The 20740-nt window shown below is 44.9% G+C and overlaps 1 protein-coding gene and 1 non-coding gene across 16 annotated transcripts in view; one reads left to right on the forward strand and one right to left on the reverse strand.

Annotated features, from left to right (window-relative positions):
* Positions 1 to 20740, forward strand: part of LOC126547333 ((Lyso)-N-acylphosphatidylethanolamine lipase-like) — a 129117-nt gene that overhangs the window by 82315 nt on the left and 26062 nt on the right. The window lies entirely within an intron of this gene.
* On the reverse strand, positions 11656 to 11737 carry TRNAL-CAG (transfer RNA leucine (anticodon CAG)). The gene has a single exon. It is a non-coding gene; the product is annotated as a tRNA-Leu (tRNA).

Raw genomic sequence — 20740 nt, forward strand, 5'->3', positions numbered from 1 at the left:
GACCAGCCTCGCGTGTCCTAAATAATGCAACATAAAGGCTTTTCTACAACCCGTTTCGGTTTCGTTTACCAGGAGGTGCATGTGTCGTGACGTCACGACCCAGAAGGTAGTCGCATGAGAGCAGAGCAGAGCAACCAGACGACCGGCTCGCTCGGTCGTCTGGTATGCTGCTACGTCGGACCACGCAACGAGTAGCAACATAGCAGACGACCGAGGGAGCCCGAGCGAGTGACAAAATGTCGCGGTGTTGTGCTCCCACGTGACGAACTTATGAGTCGAAACGTGACGACACGTACAACGCTTGAGAAACGAAGCTGAACTGGTTGTACCAACCGTAATAAATTAATTATGGCGTTCTGGGCATTACAAGTGTTATTTCTAATTTCAAGTGTAAAAGGAGCTTTGAGGAGATTTCTATACTCTAGACATTATTTCTGACACGGGATAAGATTCTTTGTGCATCTGATCTAGCATTGCTTGTGGCACATCCCTCTGTGTTTGGCTTTTTCTTGCCAGTGCGCGCATGTGTGCCGCAGATATTATATTCAGCATGGCTTCTTATAATGAATTAGTCGTGAATGCATCGTCCGTCCATGTGTTTGTCTTCTCACTTTGAAAGTAGCTTTTACGCTGTGGGATCAAAACTGAATAGGACGAGCAAGCGTGCGCGATCATGTGAACAACGTCTGCACGTTGTCTGTATACGTGCGAGAACCAAATAACAGTCACCCATCCATGCGTACATGGCAGCCCAATTCAAAGCAAATTCGAGAACTTAAAAATAATGCAGGAACTCCACTGGAGTTGTCTATGTACGCGTAAGCATTCCCCCAAATTTAAGTTGAACCACGTCCAAATTTCAAGTTGGCCCACCCCCAGATTTCAACTTGGCTTATCCCCAAACTTAAGTTGACCCACCCCGAAATTTCAAGCTGGCCCTTGGCCAAATTTCAGTTGGCCGAACTTCAAATTTCAAGTTGGCCCACCCCCAAATCTAAGTTGAACCACGTCCAAATTCAAGTTGGACCACGCCCAGATTTCAACTTGGCTTATTCACAAATTTAAGTTAGCCCACCCCGAAATTTCAAGTTGGCCCATGGCCAAATTTCAGTTGGCCGAACCTCAAATTTCGAGTTGGCCCACCCCCAAATTTAAGCGGGCGCACCCCCAAATTTCAAGTTGGCCCACTCCCAGATTTCAGCTTCGCTTATCCCCAAGTTTAGGTTGGCCTACCCCAAATTTGAGTCGGCTCACCCAATTTAATTTGGCCCACCCCCAAATTACAGTTCACCCACCCCCAGATTTCAATTTGGCTTATCCCCGAGTTTAAGTTGGCCTACCCACAAATTTCAGTTGGCCCGCTCCTACTATAAGCTTCCCCATACATTTTCTAAGGAGCCCTATGTATCTGTATGGGTATCCTGTTTTTATTATTTGGGGGGGCGGGGGGGGGGGCGCGGGGGGGTTAAACTGTTCCTTATCGCTTATAAAGCTACCAGTCATTACATGTACACTACTACAACGATTCAATGTGCTAAGTTTGGAAATTGGGCATTTTTGTGCAGATATTACACTTATCGCGTGACGGGGCTGGGATACTCGCCAAAGAATGCTTAGGCATTAAAAACGCAGTGTAGTCTAGCAAGCGCTAATCACCCGCGATGCCACGGATATACTTGCCACTAATTTTTTCAAAGCCTGCATTCATTGTATCTAAGTGACCGACGCACACATCAAAGTAAGCTGAAAAAAAAAAAGCTCCCCTACAAGCCGCTATCTCGATATTCAGTAAAACAGGCAACGGGTCGTAAGAATCACGAAAAGTGCGGTCGAGAGGCTGTATCATGCAAAAAACTATCATCATCAGCAATGGGTCGAGCGTCGTCGTCTTCCACAGCCTCCGTTGCCGCTCATCATTCCAGGGTATAATTTCATTTCTCTTTTGTCGTCGTAATTGGGAGGCCGCGTTTACGGGGTATGAGCTTCTGCGGTCGGACGGCGAGCGTTTCGCCTATAGGATATACAGCTCTGTAAAGGGGAGGTGCAGCCAGATAGAGAGGTTAGAGGAGCAGGGGAGATATGCCCCTGTCCGCAATACGGGCCAAACTCGCAATGCTTTTTGTTCGTAAGTGATCCTTGGAATTGGCTGACAGCCTTCTGATATGTCCAGGGTTGGCTGCAATTTGCTCTTTCGAACAATTCTAATGGAAGGACTTGTGATAATGCTGGCCGAGTCTAGTTGTACCTAGCCGCTAATTTCAATAACAGTTCTGCGCGCATTAGTTGGACAAAACGATGTCACTACCAACCTGTGTCCGTTAGTGTCCTTGAAGTGTCTGTCTACGGCTCCGTCAAGGCTACGTGCCGGCGGATCTGTGCGGGGACTTGCGCAGAATGTGGACATCGCACGCCTCCGGTGGCGGATGCTCGCGTGCGCAAAATATAATATTTAACAGGAAATGAATGAGGTAGCCAGCTCCCGTGCTTTCGCTTTGTCGCAAGACAAGTGCCTTCCTCTGTAGGTAACTGCAGGAGCTCTGCGGTCGTCGTTGCTGCACAAAAAAAAAAAAAAAAAATGCAGTAACAAAAAACAAGTGGTTGCACAGACGGGTAGTAATGTGAGTGGGACGCAGCCGATAATAGCGCGACACGCCTGCGCAACGGTGACGAGTGGCGGGTTGGCCGTCGCACGATGCGATCAATCGGTGGCCATAGCTCGGTTCCTGAAATCCAATGCTCATGTTTTGTAGCGTTCCGTGTGATTTTCTATTCTTATGCGTCGCGCCGAGTGGCTGATCACATGCAATAACGGCGGCACGGCGGTTTTCGAGCCACGTGCACGCGAATAATGAAGGGTGAAACGAATAATAAAATGGCATGGATCGTTATAAAATGAGGCCCCAGGCACCGCTCATCGCCCGGCAATGTCTCGAGCGACTAGCCAATGGGAAACCGGCTAGCTCAGTGCGTCATTGCTCCTCCTTCGTGTGCTGCGGTAGAGATCGTTTTTTCCTCGTTCAGTGAAGCTCACCCTCGGAGTGTGTTGTGTGCTCAGCGCCGCTGCATCTCGTGCAACTGAAGACGACATCCGAATAAACGCTATTCCTGCTTCTGTGGCCTGGAAGCACGGTTGAAAAAAATTTAGAGGACGCTTAAGCTACGCCTTTAAGACAGGAACGCGATAGAATTCAAAGATCCCTGACTGCTTCTCACGCTTCCCGGCAACTGCAGCTTGTGTAACCGCAATGTTTACCGGGAAACGCTGGCGGCGACCGAAGGTGAGCTTTCTGGTAGAAACGCGGCCCCTTGCGTGGGCAGCGAATGCGCGGAGGCGAGCGCCATCTGGATGGTTTTGCTGCAAGGAACCGAGCTTGGCGCGCTAATCTATGAATGATAGAAGTCTCGAAAAGGGGTTTACGTTTGAGTTTCCGCGTAACAAAATTATGTTTTTTCTTATATTGAAATTGCAATCCGACGCTATCACGACGCTGTAAGGTTGTGTGCAAGTCGTACTTTACGTTTTTTTTATGCATTTAACTTTCAGAAATCCAATTAGTTCGGTAACGTCCTTGCGCTACACGGATGGTCTGCGTGGTTCGGAATGATTTTTTCACTCAAAGAACGTCGACGCTGGGCGCGGGACGCCGTCGCGGCATTTTCTGCGTCACGGGGCCCTTAACGCTGTCGCGTTAAAAGTCGCAAAAGAAGGATTTATACCGAGTGTCCCAAAACGTGCTATTATGAAAAATGGCGGATCACTGACAGTGATAGGAAGGTCTAGCGTTGCGCTTGTACTCCCCAGATTGTGTTGGGGACTATACGTGGGTGCGAGAAAATTCATGGCACCCTTAAAGGGCCCCGCACCAGATCTGGCCATTTTGAGCTGACAAGCGCAGTGCGTACAATGCGCGCTAAAGATCGTGTGTGTGCTTAGTACTACGTAGGGCAACCAGTAGGCAAGCTCTCCCAAGTAACAGAGGACCTAATAAAGAAACGACAAAGAATGAGTGTCCAAATCAAGAGGTAAGATAGAATTCGCAGAACTCTCAAAACTGATCAACAAGGCGAAAATAAATGATATACGAAATTATAACGTGAGAAAGACTGAAGAAGCAGTAAAAGATGGACGCAACCTGAAATCAGTGAGAAAGAAACTCGGCGTAGGACAAACCAAGATGTATACACTGAAAGATAAGCAGGGTAATATTATCAGCATTCTCGAAGATATAGTTAAAGAAGCGGAAGAATTCTATACTGACCTGTACAATACCCAGAGGAGTCAGGATACCTTCATTAGAAACAGTAATGAACAGCATACAGAAACTCCTCCTATAACTAGCGATGCGGTCAGAAGGGCCTTGCAAAGCATGAAACGAGGAAGAGCGGCAGGAGAAGATGGAATAACAGTCGATTTAATCAAAGATGGAGGAGGTATAATGCTCGGAAAACATAATGCTCGGAGAAAAAGGGAGACGTTAAAGAATTGAAATAGTATAGGCCAGTTAGCTTACTCCCAGTATTATATAAAATATTCACCAAGATAATTTGCAATAGAATAAGGGCAACACTGGACTTTAGCCAACCAAGGGAACAGGCTGGCTTCAGGAAGGGATACTCTACAACAGATCACATCCATGTTATTAATCAGGTAATCGAGAAATCCGTAGAATACAACCAGTATCTCTATATGGCTTTCATAGGACGGCTTTCATTTCACGGCATTTGATTCAGTAGAGATACCAGAAGTCATAGAGGCATTACGTAATCAAGGAGTTCAGACCGCTTACGTAAATATCTTGGAATGTATCTACAGAGATTCCACAGCTACCTTAATTATACACAAGAAAAGTAGGACACTGATCAGGCGTTCTCGTGCAGAGCGCGAAAAATCGTCCGGGAAGAGCGCAGGGAAGGAAATTCGCTTGCGGAGGCTTGACGGGGCAGGTGGAGAGAGTGCCTGTGTTGTCAGTGACGCTAGCCTCCTGAAATCATGGGTTCGCGCCACTTCAAATATTTCTATCTCTGCTATTAATGAACTAATTTGAAAAAAAAATTGTTGTGGTAGAAAACTCCTTAGAGGGCAGGTAACAACTTCTAGCGTATAACCACGATGTGGCCTGGTGAGGAGCCCTTTAAAAGCTTTAACACATCGTGTAGGGTCTGTAATGAAGTCGCGCAGGCGCCACTGCCCTGCCCGTAGAGCAGCGGTAACGAAATTGGATCACTTTCATATTATGGGAATTGATATTGTATCGCACTTTTTAATAGTCCGGAAGATTTAAGGTAAAAGGAATGCGCTGTGGATGAAACGTTTCATGACATTTGTTTACGTGTCTCGATTCTAAAAAAAATTCTGAAGAATAATTTAATCAAGAACGTAAGATCTAGTTTGGACAACTTTAACTGGTAATTTGGATAGTATAACATCTATCTTGCATATCCGGCTTAAGGATTTAGCACCCATACATAGTTATATTCGGGACATCGCGGCGATGGCGACGCCAACTGAGAAAATTTGCCTGAAGCGTGCACTTAATTTCCATTGCAGTAAAAATGCCGTAGAGTTAGCAGTGCAAAGTGAGTTGCTTTGACTTGTTGGATCCTCGATAACCTTGTCTTGAGCGATGGCTGCAAAGGAGGTCGTGGAAAGACCTGTAATCGCACTTGGAGTGAGAAGTGAGAGCCCGCTGGTTACTGAGACATTCACTTACAAACTTCGCCGAAGCAGGTGACCAAGCGTATCAAGCTGCCTCGTCATCGCGTTGCCTGCAGCTATCACTCGTTTCTGGCTTTAACATGGTCCCACAGGAAAGCGACACATTGAGCTGCACCATCTTACCAGAACCTTTCAGCACTTGAAGGTTCAAAATACATACTAACGATGTAAAGCGCTGGAGGAGATGAGGACATAGAGAAGGACACGGCACGATCGCTAACTTTAAACAATTGGCTTTTTGATGCGAAAGCATCAAGTGGCCCATTGAGTGAAAAAGCCGGCGGCGTCTGTAGCAGCGAAATGGCACCTAAATTCTCATTGACTGCGACGCCACGTCACGAGCACTCCTCGACCACGCAGTAAGATATGACAGGAGCGCCGACTGCGCTCGTCTGGAAGGGACACATTGTGAAACGCCGGCTCCTGCTTCACAGTGTATTCGGCAGACGGCGCTACGGTTGAGGAAAAAATAAAGCCCCTTAAACTTCGTAAAGTACTGCCACGCTTTGACGAATGCCGCCTCCTCCTCGCGCGCTCTGGCCGAGGCCGACGCCGCGTCGCTATTGGCCTAATAGCATCATGTGAGCCCTCGCGCCGTGCATCAGCGCCATTTTTGCTCGAGAAGCGTCTACGGAGTGGCGAGGAGCGCATGTTGGCACCGTTTCTACGCTCGAGCAGTGTAGGCGGCGCCACGGTCGAGGAGGGAGCGTGAAAGAGAGGAGAAACAAGGAGGAGTAAAGGAGGAAGAGGAGAGTGTCACTACTTTACGAAGTTTAAGGGGTTTTAGGAAAAAACGGTGGATCGGAGAGGCGGGTCTTCCCTCCATGGGGTCTTCCAACAAACCAAAGAAATAAAGGCGCATGCGGACTAAGCTCGGGTCTCTCTGTCGTTGCTATAGCAACGGCGCACGGTCGTGTTTAGAGGTGTTCCCGCGCCTGCTGCTCCGTTTTGTCGTCTGCTCCGCGAATGCCCTGACGCCTGTAGCGCGCATAGCACTTGCTGTTCACGGAGTAACGCTATCAGCAGGAGCAAGTGTTCGTATCATGTTATATTAATAATTTTCTACAGGCGAAATGTAGGAAATTTGTAAGGTGGGCGACATAGAATTATACAAGGCACATGAACAGAAAATAAGCCAATTACAGAAACCAAGACCGAAAGAAAAACTAGGAAAGGGGGAGGGGAATATAACGTCAGTTCGTGTGGTCTCGAGCACTGAGAGACGGCAGTGAAAAAAAAAAAAAAAAACTTTATAACGCAAAGATGACGTTTATCACTCATTTTATGTGGGCATCCACCAACTACAAAGATGCTTTTCTTGCTTCTTTTCTCGCGAAGCTTCCCGTTTTGCCCGCTTCTCTTGCGAGCCACATTGCCGTATTCTCATTAAAACGTAATAATGCAGAAATCCTGATATTGATTCCTGCTTATGAACTTTACAAGAAAAGCTGAGATGCGTCTCCAGCATGTGGTGAATTGTTGCTTCGTAGACATTCGTCGACTTTGCATGGCAAGGAAAGTAGTCCTCGGCATCGCGTGGCAACCCAATGTGCCAGCAAGCATTTCGAAGTGCGAACACTGGTCAGTGTCGTAAATAGTGCCCCTTCTGTGCGCCCATACACCAAGGAGTCCACGTGGGCACCCTGAGCGTTCACAGCGGGGTACTCTTGCATTGCGGGACCACCCCCGCACATCTTTATCTTGTCAGTAGTCTCTACCATGCGCTCGAAGTCTTCGATGGTAGTCGGTTGTCCTCCAAGGTCGATTGTGTTATTGAAATTGAAGTTTAGTATAAATGCCTCGAATGTTTTCCTATGAAGGCCTTCCGTGACATAGATGCACTTCGTTACAGAAGGAACTGTGTATTCGCTTACAAAAACCGGCGTTTTGCTTGGGGAGCAGCACCCCACCATCTCATTTTGAAATTTTTCGTACCTTGTAGCCGTCCGATGAAGGCGGAAGCTTGTCTCCTTCTGGATGCAAAAAGAGCTCCTCCAAAAGTGAATTTCGATCTCTGTTCGTTCAGGAAGTGTTTTGCCGTTTCGAGCAGTGGAGCTGCTTGTGCCGCTTTTTTCAGATTCTTGCTTTGAAGGCGCACTTAAACTATTCTATTTGCTTAATTGAGTCCTGCCAGGTTGCCAACAGAAAGACTCTTCTCAAAGGCAAGGCTGAGAATTTTCATTACGGCACGTGTCTGGAGAAGGGAAGGCGCCTACACTTTGTGTAGTTGTAGAGCAATTGAACTCCTGTCCTCCCGCATTGGCGTCTTCTGGTTCCTCCTGGCATTATGGATCATTGAGTTGCGCCAGGATTCCTACAAAATTGAAGGAACAGCTGCCTTTCGAAGTCGAGGCAATTTCTTTACATCGCTGAAGTATACCTTTCAAGAATAAGGTATAGCTCGAAGTGTCGCGCACTTATTTTGTCTTTTGCTTCAAATGGTCGCTGACTTTCAGGAATTTTTTGTCTCCACTAGTGCAGCAGCTGCGGATTAGATGGCGCCGTGCAGAGCGAATACTTCTCCTATCGTTTGTCTTACCTAGATTTACAGCCGGTAACATCGTTCACCGTTTCCTGTCCTTTTGCTCCGTCTCTTCACGCATAAGTATCAAGATACCTTGTTCCGTCAAGCATGTATAAACATGCTGCAGACATGGCAAACAAAGTGAACATGGAAATTTCGAATCTCGCGCAGACGTTCAGGCACGAAAACCAAGTACGTCTCTTGTGCTTTTTTGTGCAGCGTTATTTTTCGGCTGTTTCCTCTAAAAACATGCAAAAATGTTTCACATATATGCAGAAAAAGCGGTAGCATGTGTTTATTTGCACTTTTATTTTTTGTGCGCATATATTTTTTGTGTTTGATTGCTGTCAAATTAACACAGGCGAGCGTCCGAGTTTCTAGCAGATGACACGCTCTACGCGCGCCGCAGCGCCCGTTCTGCACCGCCGTCATCGCCGGCCTCCGCCACTCAGCGCATGCGCACCTGGAAGCAAGCTCTTGAAAGATTTCTACGCGCCTCGGAAGATGGCGCTACGCGATAAGAGTAGTTAGAGTAGTTAAAACCCCTTGATAATTTGAAAGTAGCGACACTCTCCTCCTCACAGCGCTTTCCTCCTCGATTCTCCTCCGCGCTTTTCCTCCTGGGCTCCCGAGGACGGGCCGCAGGATTCTATGGAGGCGTGTTATTTTGGACCAGTTGCGCGCTCCAGTGGGGTTGAAAATTTTGACAAATGCTAATAACAGCATCGATAATGCTGGAGCCAACGTTTATGAGGAGGTTCGTTTTTTGCTAAAGCCGTATGAACCGATGTAAAGGGAGCTTTGAGGAGAGTTCTATACTCCAGACAATTTTTCTGCCACATGATCAGATGCTTTCTTTGGTGCGCCTGATCTAGAATTGCTTGTGACACATCCCTTTATGTGTGGCTTATTAAGCGAAAGCCTTATACCTCTGTTTCAAGGTCCCGTTGTGAGCTACAGAAAATATCACGTGACCGAAGGAAGGCGGGAAGCGAACCAAAGCATGTGCAGCCGCGTATAAGAGATGATTAATGATTAGCAAAGTAATGATTGATTAGTGATTGGAGTAAGATGAATTCAGGTGTATTAAGGAAGATTAAGGTGAATTAAAGTCGATGAAGGTGCATTACGGTGAATGAAGGTAGATTAAGGTGCATAAAGGAGGACTAGGTTGGATTAAGGTCGATGAAGGTGGATTAGGGTGGATGAAGGTGCGTTGAGGTGCATTAAGGACGATAATAGTGGATTAGGGTGCGTTAAAGTGCATGAGGAAGGATAAGGGTAGATTCAGAAGGATTAAGGTGCATTAAGGATGATTATGGTCGGCTAGTGTGAATTAAAGTGAATGAAGGAGGATTAAGGAGAATTAGGGTGGACTAAGGTAGATGAATGTGGATTAAGGTGAATTAAGGACGATTATAGTGGATTAGGGTGGTATAAAGTGAATGAGGAAGCATTAGGGTTGGTTAAGGAGGATTAAAGTGCATTAAGGAGGTTATAGTAGATTACGGCCGATAAAGGTGGATTAGGGTGCATTAAGAAGGACTTTCGTGGATTATGGTGGATTAAAGTGAATGAAGGAGGATTAAGGTCGATGAATGTGGATTCGGTGGATTAATGTGCATTAGGAGGATTATGGTAGACTAACCGGTCTTAACACTCAATGTACGCTAATTCATCTTAGTCCACCCTAATCCAGCTTAATACTCCCAATCCACCTTAATAGAACCTAATCAACCTATATCGCCCCTAATGCACCTTAGCCTACTCTATACGGTCTTAATCCTCCTTTATCAACCCTAATCCACCATAATTCGCCTTAATCATCCTTCATCAACCTTAATCCTTATTCATGCACCTTAAACCAACTTAATCCTGCTTAATACTCTCAACCTACCTTAATAGACCCTAATCCACCTCAATCTACCCTAATCCATCCTAATCGGTCTTAATCCTCCTTTATCAACCCTAATTCACCTTAATCCATATTATGCGACCTTAATCTTTCTATATCCACCTTAATCCTCCCTAATCCTTGTTTAGGCACATTAATCCACCCTAATCGGTCTTAATACCCTTTCATCAACCCTTCACCTTAATCCACCATAATCCTCCTCCACCCACCTTAATCTTTATTCATGCATCTTAATCCTTCTTAGTGCACTCTAATCCACCTTAATCTAATCCACCTAATCCACCTTAATCCACCGCACTCTGCCGCGCGGCGGCGGCAGAGTTCAAAAAGTGTCGCTACTTTCAAATTATCAAGGGATTTTAACAGTAGTCGGCGGAAAGTGGAAGGTAAGGAGAAAGCATGTGCGAAAGTGCGACGATAAGCGGAGGGAGAGAGCAAAGGAATGAGCTAGACCCCCGGCGTTGCACGGTTTGTCCCAAGCGAAGGCGTTGCGCGGCGTCGGTTACTCCATGACCTCGACAGAGCAGAGTGGGCGAATCGGAACACTTGCTGCTGCGATACCGCGCCAGGTGTTGAGGGCATCGCCGCGATGCCACGTCACCAGCGAGCCTCGATGGAGCAGATGCGGCGACGCGACGCCACGTACAGACGCCTTTCTCTGGTTGCTTTCTGTATCTCAGTAAGGCCAAATGAAACCGCGCCAAGCGTCTCAACGTTCTCGCTTGCACGCTAGTTCATACCTCGAAGGACGGCTCAGTGGCGTTCAATTGGACATTAATGCTTTCGCATTCATACTCATAAGAAGTGCTTAGGCGTCCACGGATTTTTTTCCCTTTTCCTTTCGAGTAAAGACTTTACCCAAAAGCGGTCACCTTATCGAGTACACACGCTAGGACACGTTTAAATATGGCTATTCTTTCTCGTTCAACAAGATAGAATGCTGACACCGTTCGTGCCCAATGCTGCAATCTTCGTTACTTCAATGATTAGTTTTGTCTATTTGTGCATCGGTTTTCAAGTATACCGGTTATTGAAAGTTAGCGCTCGTGTCATATCCTTTATTGTCCTCGTCTGCGTCAGTGCTTTATAGCGTTACTATGCCACCCCAACAAGCCCGAACGGCAGCACTGGTCAAGCTCAAAAGACGCCACAATAACGTTAGATCAGCGCGGAGTATTTTAATCGCTGAACTCAAGGGAAACAAATTCAACTGTCGAAGAGCATAAACAGTCAGCCAAACGATTGAGAGAACCGTCGGGCCACACTTGCTGCACCAGCCAATAGACAGAAGAGTCAAATAAAACTCTTCGCGGAACCAAACAGCTCTTAAGCTAGAGAGCACCAAGGGCGTAGAGCTCCGGAGATATAACGGAAGACATGTTAAGGTGCAGCACATGCCTGATTTACGTTCTTTTGCGCAAAACAAAATAAAAAATAAAAAGAAAGAAAAAATGGAATAAGAATAAAAACTGTAATATTATATAGAACAAAAAAGAAGTATGGTAGCGGCGGGGTTCGAACCCGCGCCTCCGAAGAGACTGGTGCCTGAAACCAGCGCCTTAGACCACTCGGCCACGCTACCTAACGATAATTGCCTAATGAGCAATTAATTTTACATTTATAACTCGCATACCAACAAACATCTTCCGAAATTAAGCAAACAACTTAGCAAGTGCATTAAAGCGGTTTACTCATACAAATAAAAGCCTTAAAAATCAAAGTAACTCCTACAAATACAACAAACTATAACCTGTACTCCATAGAGTTTCCAAATAAATACCCTAGAGGGAAATGTGGCGCTAGTGTCTACGGGGGCTCTCCTGACCGTTGCCTCAACCCATAGAGTTTCTTACTCAACCCATAAAGCCTCAACCTACGTGGGAATGATGGGAAGTACAGGCTTCAGATTGACTTCGATCTTTAAACTAGCGGCGTTTGCTTGCGGCACAGTAAACGAAGCTATGCTCAAATATTATCGCGTAAAATCAAACTTTATTTCTGTAGTAGCTTATATAATGCACAACACATTACATAAGCTTTGTACGACTTGTACGGTTTGCCACCAGGGCACACCAGGGTATGCAATCTTCTGCAATTCTGTTCCCGATTTAGCGCCAGAGAATAATAATTTATTTTTACAACAGCAATAACAGTGCATGTACTTTTATAAAAAATACTCAAGTATTTATGGAAATAAAAAATTTGTATTGAGAGAAAGTGTTGCGCCTTTGAGAGGAATGCTACAAGTGTCGTCTGCTACGACGCCTGCTCGCTGCGAAAGCGAGACTTTTCTCGCAGATGACAGGTACTTGCGAACTCTCTCGCTCTTTCGAAAGCCTGCGTCGGCTGTCATGATTGCTGAACGTCTTCAAGTACCTTTAAGCACATCTGCTGCAGTGCTAGCGAGGACGTTTATGGCCTCCCTATGAGTATATGAGTATGCTTCATTATATTTTATGTTGAAGTACTGCTTCTGAAGCGTCCGTCAGCAGCTGCTATGGCGTGGCTTCGCACTTACCCATTTTGTGACAGCTGACTACAGCCAGGAAGCAGCAATCTTTCCTAAGTTTGTGTTCTCAGTCCTAAAACACGTTTCAATGAGCACGTAAACGAGCAAAGCGTAATGAAGCCCTCAATAAAATTGGATTGTCAAGCCACTGAAAGTACAACTGTCTATGTCTTGTATCAGTAGTGCAGTCGACCAAAAAAGTTCACGGACCACGGGGTCTCAGAAAATGCTAAGTATTCGAGCAGCCTTTAATAGTAGCCAGTAAAACCGTACATCACAATGTTGTTCGCATATACCAGTAAAGGCTAGAAATGGGGATACCAGGCTGCATTTGGAGGCTGCGGAGATATTCCGCTTTTTGTCAGGTCTCTTGGTCCGTAAACGTTTTTGGTCGACTGTACCTTCCTTTTGCTCTTCTGAAGTTTCGTAAAACACGTAACGCTACAGCGCCAGCCTAACACACTTAACAAACCAACGTCAAAACACGTTCTTTCAACGTTTACGATGCCGTCGCTTTCTCGTCAGGCATTCGACACCACACCGCGACACAAACATCGGCCCAGCCGCTGGCCCAGCGCGCTATCGCCACTTCGAGCAACAGAACAAAGGCACAGAGCTTTGCGTCGCACCGTCCCACTGCGGGTTATAGCAATCGCACTTGCAGCGAAACCAAAACCATACCAAAACTGCCAAAAAAATACCTGTAGACTAGTTCGCCAGTCAACAAAATACCAATCCGTAGCCTGTACTTCCCATCATTCCTATGATCATGATAGTTGAACGATCGCAGCGCCAGATTTCCCTCTAGTTATAGTAGTATGAAACTCTGTGGCCGATGGTACACATCATAGTTTCTAAATAAATACCCTAGAGGGAAATGGGGCGCTAGTGTCTACGGGGGCTTTTATGAGCGTTGCCTCAACCTACATGGGAATGATGGGAAGTACAGGTTTCGGATGGACTTCGATCTTTAGACTAGTGGTATTTGCTTGTGGCGCAGTAAACGAAGCTATTCTCAGATATTATCGCGTAATATCTAATTTTATTTCTGAAGTATCTTATATAATGTACAACACATTGCATAAACGTTGTATGACTTTGAAGCATAGTTTACCACCAGGGCACACCAGGGTATGCATTCTTCTGCAATTCTGTTCCCGATTTAGCACCATAGAATAATTATTTATTTATTTATTTATTTATTTATTTATTTATTTTCACAACAGCAATAACTGCCGTGCATGTACTTATATAAATATACTCATCAAGTATTTATGGAAACGAAAATGTTGTACTGTGAGAAAGTGTTGCGCCCTTGAGAGGAATTCCAGAAGAGTCGTCTGCTACGATGCCTGCTTGCTGCAAACGCGAGACTTTCCTCGCAGACGACAGGCACTTGCGAACTCTCTGGCTCTTTCGAAAGGCTGCATCGGCTGTGACGATTGCTGAACGTCTTCACGTCCTTTTAAGCACATCTGCTGCAGTGCTAGCTACGCTCTAAAAAAAAGGTTGCACCCTTTGGGGTGTATATCTGCCACACAATAATCGTCATCTGCCTTGATGCGTTTCCTTTCTTCAACGCTGCGAGCCCGGTACTTTCCAGTAACGAACGGCATGCGCGTTATCAGCATGACATAGCATTCCCGACAGGAAAGTAACGAGCGCAGCGTTTTTAAGAAAGGAAATGCGGGCAAGACAGGTGACGATTATCGCTGTGTGGCAAATATACACTCCAAAGGGTGTAAACTTTTCTTAGTGTAGACAAAGGTACACCCTTTGGAGTGTATCTCTGCCACACAACGATAATCGTCATCTGCCTTGCTAGAGTTTCCTTTTTGGAAGACCCCGCGCCTGCTACTCTCCTGTTGGAAATGCTATGTCATGCTGATAACGCGCATGCCGTTCGTTACTGGAAAGTACCGGGCTCGCCGCGTTAAAGAAAGGTAATGCGGGCAAGACAGATGACGATTATCGTTGTGTGGCAAAAGGATGCAGTTTTGCTTAAGGGTATAGCAACTGCTCTTCGAGCGAAACCAAAACTGCCAAAATATACTTGTAGACTAGTTTGCCAGTCAAAAGAACGCCAATCCGTAGCCTGTACTTCTCATCATTCCCATGATGGTTGAACGATCGCAGCGCCAGATTTCCCTCTAGTTATACTAATATGAAACTCTATGGTACACAGATACGCCGGTCTGTTCCTGGAGCGGGAAACACGCGGCAGCCCTCCCTGAAACGCTGCTTTCTGTAGCTGACGGCAGGCGGCGACGCAAGTTTATGCTTGTGCCTTCGCGACAGCTGTCGCGAAGGCACAAGCATAAACTTGCGCTGTATCTCCTTAAGCGCAGGCAAATTTGCACCTTTTTCTTAAAAACCAGACAATTAACTGTGTCAATTGTTGTACTAAACGAAGTATACGGCAAAATGTAATCGTTCTGCAAAATTGATCAAGAACTTTGCAGCGGGGAGCGCAAGATATTGTTTCGAACAGGCGCAGCGAAATATTCAGGACCCTGTAGTTTTGGACGTACCTGTCGTATTATTGGCGATATTAGAGAGTTTTAGTTTTGCTTGGTGCATTACACGTTACAGCGATACGTTAGGCACTGTGCGCATGCACGTCGTATACAATGAATTACTGTGGCCATATATGACTTTGGCGGTTACTCCGGTAACCGTGATTACGCAGCAACATGGCAGCGCCTATTCCGCGAGGGCGGCCCGCTTTCAATCCGAATTCGCGCTGGGTACTTGCTCTCCGCCCTGGCAGCTAAAACTAAATTGTAAAATTAGCTTTCCATTAGTCTTATCTCACGCTGAAGGCAAGGCATCAAGTATGTTTTGCTGTTATTATTGAGATCATCTGTTTGTTTTGACGCTAACAAGCCAGCCTACAGAGGCGGCACCGAGCAGCATCAGTGGTTTGATTTCCCAGCGCCTGGATTCTACTAGTGTCTCTAATTTTCACTTAGCAGATGAGCGCTACAGCATTAGTTCTAGTGATGCGTTGACGAAACGCTGTAAAGCGTGACGGATCACTGCATCATTAATTTACTGCTCCTCTTTAGCTCAGTACGTGATAAGGGTGCCCAGCTGGCAGCGCAACCAAGGCCACGAGCCTCAGCACGTCGTTCGGGGCTGCGCGCAAAAACGTAGTGATGGTGCCGTCGTGCAGTGTTTGGCCGATGAGTTCCCAGCTGATGCTTGTATTTGGTTTAGATCTGTCTCAACACTTCAACGGCAAGGTATCCGTTAAAGGGACACTAAAGGTTAATATTAAGTCAATGTGGACTGTTGAAATACCACCCCAGAAACCTCGAAACGCTTGTTTCGTGCTAAGAAGAGACTTATTTTAAGAGCAAATGCGTTCTGAAGCGTCCGCGTACCTCTAGCTCAGTTCAAATCACCCGCCCTCCGATCGAGGAGTATTGACGTCATGGTCTCATAGTGACGTTGCGCCGTCGGTGAGTAAAACGGCTCCCGCAGTCGGCGCTACAGCTTTTCTGCGCAAAATGAAAACGCGCGGCCAGAAACAGAGCCAAGACAGAGCCGACAGCAGCGCGAACGCGGAACTATGGTGGCTAGCGGAAGGGAAAACGCACGACGATAAGCTTGTTCTTTATTTTATGACGCCAACTTCGACGCTCGTTGCAATGGATGACCCTGACAACGACACATTAGCTCGCGATGCTGGGCTCGAGTTCAGCGATTTAAGCACTGATGAACGTGACCTGCTGTTGAGGGCTCGCGCTGCCGGCGTCGTTGCGTACTACTACGACGACGGCCTGCTTTGAAAGGCACTTCGCGCGACTTCAGTAAGTCGGCGTTGAACTCGTAATCCTCTGGACGAAAGTGCAGCGAGCACACTACGTGATTTTTCGGCTCTTTGCCAGCGCACTGTGGCAGAGGTACGGCACTTAACCACTTCGAACGGAGAGGTTCACTCGCTGGCACACAGTGATAAGTAACGTTAGATTCGCCGCTGCAACTGCCCTTGGCCAAGTTCCGCGGACCGTTCGCGCATCCCACGACATCACATGGACGTGTAATTCTCGCTGCTTGTTCCAAATGCAAGTTTCGCGAGCCAGCAGGACCACCGCAGCACGACGCGATAAAGAAACAACTGAAACTCCAAAGCGCGCGCGGCGCAAAGTCGAGCAAAAACGAAACCTTTCGATCACCCATACTACTCAAGGGTAACGTCAAAATGTTTTTTTATTAGAATCGAATAGAACTAGACAAGTAGCATTTTTCTCCGTCTTATAATCTAATGAAATGATCTTTTTAATACGAGTAGTTGAGATACTAGTGACATAACTTATGATGAGGAGTGCTTTCGTCATCGGGCTAGTACCGGAATGTCGCTGGGGGGGTCTCAAATCGTGTCGTGCATTTACCTCAATTTCTCGGTTACTAAAGTTCTGTTCGCAATTATATTGACGCCTTAGACGTTCTAGAGCATTGCTTTATCACTTTAACTTGACTTTCGGGTAACCTTTAGTGTCCCTTTAACACTCTACACCGTTTTCGAGACTCGTTTTCCATTTTTCTGCGCTTAAGCTTACGAAAAGAGGCCACACTTGCTGTACGTGGCCTCTGTTGCATGCCGCGTTGCATGTTTTCGAGAGCTGAATTGACTCTCCACGGGGTCATTGGAAATCTCTGGGACAGGCCTTCGCCCTGTGCAGTGAACGAAAAAATAGGCTGTTACTAATAATGACATAGGTGGTATCCAAAATCTGACGTCCATAATATGTTTCCGGCTCCCGCAATTGCATGCAACGCACGCAGCCAGCAGAAGCATGGCCTTCGAGATTTGTATTTGTTACCCAAACGTTTCCGTCGCTGGTACGTGGCTGCGAAGTTGGTGGTATGGGCGTGGAGGTGAGTGCCTTGCTATTTGAAGCCAGAGCTGGCAGCCAGCCCTTACAAAATTTTTATAGAAAGTTTATAGACAGTCTATAGACATTTCTTTAAACCAGTCCATAGACTTATGGCCATACACTTTTTGTAGACTAGTCTATAAAAAGTCTGAGTTTATAGACTGTTTATATACTGTCTATAGACTGTCTATATACTGTCTATAGATTAATGAAAATTCGTTTGTAGACAGTTGTCTGCAGCATGTCTATAGACAAGTGTATAGGCTTATAGTTAGAACTTTTGTAGACTGAAGTCTATAGAATGTCTATAGACAAATGTCTATAGACTATCTATAGACTATTCCTATAGACCAGTCTATAGACTTATGGCCATACACTTTTTATAGACTTGTCTATAAAAAGTGAGTCTATAGACTGTCTATAGATTAATGAAACTTTGTGTTTGTTGACAAATGCCCGCAGAATGTCATAGAAAAAAGTGTATCGGATTATAAAGTTATGTTTTTGTAGACTGGTCTATAGAATGTGTATAGACTATATATAGACATTTGTCTATAGACATTCCATAGACTTAAGTCTACAAAAGTAGAACTGTATATATAGTTCTACTTTTGTAGACTGAAGTGTATAAAATGTCTGTAGATGAATGTCTATAGATAGTCTATAGACATTCTATAGACTTCAGTCTACAAAAATAGAAATGTATAACCCTATACACTTTTGTCTATAAACATTCTGCGGACATTTGTCTAAAACGTTAATTTTCATAGACAGTCCATAAACACAGACATTTTATAGACGAGTCTACAAAGAGTGTATAAGGCCATAACTCCATAGCTATCGGCTATTTACAAGTTAGTTTACATTTTTGTTTACATGTGGTAGAAAAAAATGTTGAATGTATTTATGCATGTGCGCCTGTTGCTTTTCATCTGCACTTATGCATTAACGTTAGTAGATTAATAATGCTCCTGAACCAGCTGTACTTTCATATATGTTGCATAGACAGAAAGAATTTAGTGCTGAATCATGCAGTGCAAAAATAAAACAAATGCACCGGCAATGAATTAACAGCTTTTATTGCACGATATAATAGATAAATTCCTTAAAATGCATATCTTATGCTATTATGGAAACAGACTAAATATTTACACTACTTCCCCTTGGCAAGCATGGTCGCCAGGCTGGCCTTGACCTTTGTGTCATTAGTCCCAAAGGTGCTGCAGGTGAATGCTGCAAATAAGTAGATGCAGCAATATGAGGCAAAAATAACAAGTGTGTATTCTTTGTATGTTCATTAAGCAGCTTAATATATTTGCTCAAACCATCTAAGTCAGTACTTAATGCGGTTTAACTATGACTAAGGGCTGCTTGTCAATACAAACCAGTACATATATACAATGTTTTATTTTATGGTATGGTAAACAATTAAACAGTCACAACTTCTGCTCGTGCCAGCAACAGTATGTTCACTTTTATGACAAGTTCATATATGATGCATTAATGTACTTATCCCAAATTATCTCCATATTTATTGCTGAAACGTTACCCAGTTGGACTGTCTGCACATTTCTTTGGCTGGTAGTTAAGTATGCCCGTGCAGAGGTATACGCTCAGAAGACGCGACTGGAGTATTCACAGTATCATGCCAAAGATTGTAATTTATATTGCTTAATACACATTTAAGTGTCTTTTCTTAAAGGAATGGGTCATTGGCCATAACTTCAACAGAAGGCAGATGGATTGATTGTATTGATATGGTCACTTAGTTTCTTACAGGTAATGAGGCCTCTTGGGCATGCTAACAGGTTTCCAAGTTAGGTATAACACATGAGCACCCGAAATACCACACGAACACTTTGTGTCATGGCACGACAGATATGCACCTCCTAGGAAACAGAACTGATAGTACAGTGCGAACGAATTCTATCACAGTAAATTATTTAAGGTGCTTTCAAAGATGAAAATTTTTTCTGGGGTTTCGAGGTTCAGGACCTTTAGTTAACGCAAAAAAACAACAACAAATTGAGTAAGAAATGCCTTGTCAGTATGCTTGACTTTTTTTTTTTCATTAAATGGAACCAATCTCCCTCAATTTTTTATGAGGTGAAACGTTTTAAAAACATATTTACCAGAGAGATTCTCTGGAAACATTGTATGACATATAACAAGACAGCATACCTATGTGGCCATTTTAAAATTTCCGGTCTTTTTCCAAGCCTTCCCTGGCTGTTTTCACGAAACTTTTCTGGCAATCTATGACGCCCGCAGCTTAAGTGCAGTAAAAAAAATATTGTCGTTTAATGCTTGCCAAGTACTGCCAGTCCATAATATTTAGATAAAACGAATAACACGTCAGTCACTTGACATGCAGTATTAGATTCAACTGACTTGAATCCCTTGTTTAATAAAGCTGACAAGGGCTTGGGCAAGTTCGTAATTAATGGCCACACGAGTACAGCATAGAAGCCAAAGGATACAGAGACACACACGTAAAGCAAATGCAACAATGTGAGGGAAAACTATTCAATGAGTTATCTTTACGCTTCAATAGTAGTTTTCTATATAATTTGCTCTCATCACTTATGCCTCTATTTAACTTTGTTTACCTCTGACTAAAGACTACATGGCAATATAAATCAGTACCATTATGATGTTTCGTTATATTACAGTATGATAAGCAGTTAGACAACCGTAATGGTCGCCGGTGCAAGCAACGGTACGTTTCGTTTCAAGACAGGTTCATGTGACACACAGTGTACTTATAAAAATAGAAGAAATGCGAGAATCCCAAACCATTCCTACAATAGTAATTGTTGAAACAAAGATACCCGGCTGGACTGTGCACATTTTCAGGTGTTAATGCAATATGCCCGTGCCGAACGAAGATGCTCAGCTTAGTGACTGCAGTTTTGAACAATCACGTTAAGAATTGCAATTTATTTCCGCTTCGAACAGTCTGCAGTGTCTCTTTTCTCATACTTCGAGATGAATACATTTGCCACACTTTCAGTAGAATGCACATAAATGGGGGCGTGTTGATAAGGTTACTTATAAAAAGAAAATTATAGGGTTTTACATGCCAAAACCACTTTCTGATTATGAGGCACGCCGTAGTGGAGGACTCCGGAAATTTCGACCACCTGGGGTTCTTTAGCGTGCACCTAAATCTAAGTACACGGGTGTTTTCGCA

This window comes from Dermacentor andersoni, chromosome 1, assembly GCF_023375885.2.
Source record: "Dermacentor andersoni chromosome 1, qqDerAnde1_hic_scaffold, whole genome shotgun sequence".
Taxonomy (NCBI): Eukaryota; Metazoa; Arthropoda; class Arachnida; order Ixodida; family Ixodidae; genus Dermacentor; species Dermacentor andersoni.